Source organism: Eleutherodactylus coqui, chromosome 6, assembly GCF_035609145.1.
Source record: "Eleutherodactylus coqui strain aEleCoq1 chromosome 6, aEleCoq1.hap1, whole genome shotgun sequence".
Classification (NCBI taxonomy): Eukaryota; Metazoa; Chordata; class Amphibia; order Anura; family Eleutherodactylidae; genus Eleutherodactylus; species Eleutherodactylus coqui.
Window position 1 is genome coordinate 218,741,361 of NC_089842.1, and position 2,786 is coordinate 218,744,146.

Below are 2,786 nucleotides of genomic sequence, written 5' to 3' on the forward strand. Positions count from 1 at the left end.
GATTGGGGTGACACAGGTGCAGATCATGGTTGCAGTGACAGGACTCAAGTCATGGTTGAAGTGACACGCGTGTAGATCATGGTTGAATTGACAGCGCTCAGGGTTAGGGTGACATGGGTGCAGGTCATGGCTAGATTGACAGGGTTCAGGTCATGGTCGCGGGACACGGATGCAGGTCATGGTTGCGGTGACATGGTTGCAAGTCATAGTTGCATTGACACAGGCTTGGTCATGGTTCCGGTGACACAGGCTCGGTTATGGTTGCGGTAACAAGGGTGCAGGTAATGGTTGCGGTGACACAGGTGCAGGTCATGGTTGCTGTGACAGGACTCAAGTCGTGGTTGCAGTGACACGGGTGCAGGTCATGGTTGCGGTGACACGGGTGCAGGTCATGCTGGCGGTGACACGGGTGCAGGTCGTGGTTGCATTGACAGGGCTCAGTTCATGGTTGCGGTGACACAGGCTCAGGTCATGGTTGCAGTGACACGGGTGCAGGTCCTGGTTGCGCTGACATGGGTGCAGGTCATGGTTGCGGTGACACGGGTGCAGGTCATGGTTGCAGTGACATGGGTGTAGGTCATGGTTGCGGTGACACGGTCATAGTTGCTGTGACAGGGCTCAGGTCATGGTTGCGGTGGCATGGGTTCAGGTCATGGTTGCGGTGGCATGGGTGCAGGTCATGGTTGCGGTGACATGGGTGCAGGTCATGGTTGCATTGACAGGGCTCAGTTCATGGTTGGGGTGGCAGGGGAGCAGGTCATGTTTGCGGTGACACGGGTGCAGGCCATGGTTGTGGTTACGCAGGCTCGGGTCATGGTTGCGGTGACATGGGTGCAGGTCATGGTTGCTGTGACAGGACTCAAGTCGTGGTTGCAGTGACACGGGTGCAGGTCATGGTTGCGGTGACACGGGTGCAGGTCATGCTGGCGGTGACACGGGTGCAGGTCATGGTTGCATTGACAGGGCTCAGTTCATGGTTGCGGTGACACAGGCTCAGGTCATGGTTGCAGTGACACGGGTGCAGGTCCTGGTTGCGCTGACATGGGTGCAGGTCATGGTTGCGGTGACACGGGTGCAGGTCATGGTTGCAGTGACATGGGTGTAGGTCATGGTTGCGGTGACATAGTCATAGTTGCTGTGACAGGGCTCAGGTCATGGTTGCATTGACATGGGTTCAGGTCATGGTTGCGGTGACATGGGTGCAGGTCATGGTTGCATTGACAGGGCTCAGTTCATGGTTGGGGTGACAGGGGAGCAGGTCATGGTTGCGGTGACACGGATGCAGGCCATGGTTGTGGTTACGCAGGCTCGGGTCATGGTTGGGGTGACACGGGTGCAGGTCATGGTTGCGATGACATGGGTGTAAGTCACAGTTGCGGTGACACAGGCTCGGGTCATAGTTGCAGTGACACAAGCTCAGTCATGGCTGCGGTGACATGGGTGCAGGTTATGGTTGCGGTGACACAAGCTCAGGTCATGGTTGCGGTGACACAGGCTCAGGTCATGGCTGCGGTGACATGGGTGCAGGTCTTGGTTGCGGTGACATGGGTGCAGGTCATGGTTGCGGTTACACAGGCTCAGGTCATGGTTGCGGTGACATGGGTGTAGGTCATGGTTGCGGTGACATGGGTGCAGATCATGGTTGCTGTAACAGGGCTCAGGTCATGCTTGCGGTGACACGGGTGCGGTGACATGGGTGCAGGTCATGGTTGGATTGACAGGACTCAGTTCATGGTTGGGGTGACACTGGAGCAGGTCATGGTTGCGGTAACACGGGTGCAGGCCATGGTTGTGGTTACGCAGGCTCGGGTCATGGTTGTGGTGACACGGGTGCAGGTCATGGTTGCGATGACATAGGTGCAAGTCACGGTTGCGGTGACACAGGCTCGGTTCATAGTTGCAGTGACACAAGCTCGGTCATGGTTGCCGTGACACCGATGCAGGTTATGGTTGCGGTGACACTGGTGCAGGTCATGGTTATGGTGACATGAGTGCAGGTCACGGTTGTGTTGACACAGGCCCGGGTCATGGTTGCAGTGACACGGGTGCAGTCATGTTTGCAGTGACATAGTTGCAGGTCATGGTTGCGGTGACATGGGTGCAGATCATGGTTGCGGTGACATGGGTGCAGGCTATGGTTGCGGTGACACGGGTGCAGGCCATGGTAGCGATGATACAGGCTCAGGTCATGGTTACGCTCACACGGGAGCAGGTCATGGTTGTGGTGACACGGGCTCAGGTCATGGTTGCGGTGACACGGGTGCAGGTCATGGTTGCAGTGACATGGGTGTAGGTCATGGTTGCGGTGACATGGTCATAGTTGCTGTGACAGGGCTCAGGTCATGGTTGCATTGACATGGGTTCAGGTCATGGTTGCGGTGACATGGGTGCAGGTCATGGTTGCATTGACAGGGCTCAGTTCATGGTTGGGGTGACAGGGGAGCAGGTCATGGTTGCGGTGACACGGATGCAGGTCATGGTTGTGGTTACGCAGGCTCGGGTCATGGTTGTGGTGACACGGGTGCAGGTCATGGTTGCGATGACATAGGTGCAAGTCACGGTTGCGGTGACACAGGCTCGGTTCATAGTTGCAGTGACACCAATGCAGGTTATGGTTGCGGTGACACTGGTGCAGGTCATGGTTATGGTGACATGGGTGCAGGTCACGGTTGTGTTGACACAGGCCCGGGTCAGGGTTGCAGTGACACGGGTGCAGTCATGTTTGCAGTGACATAGTTGCAGGTCATGGTTGCGGTGACATGGGTGCAGATCATGGTTGCGGTGAC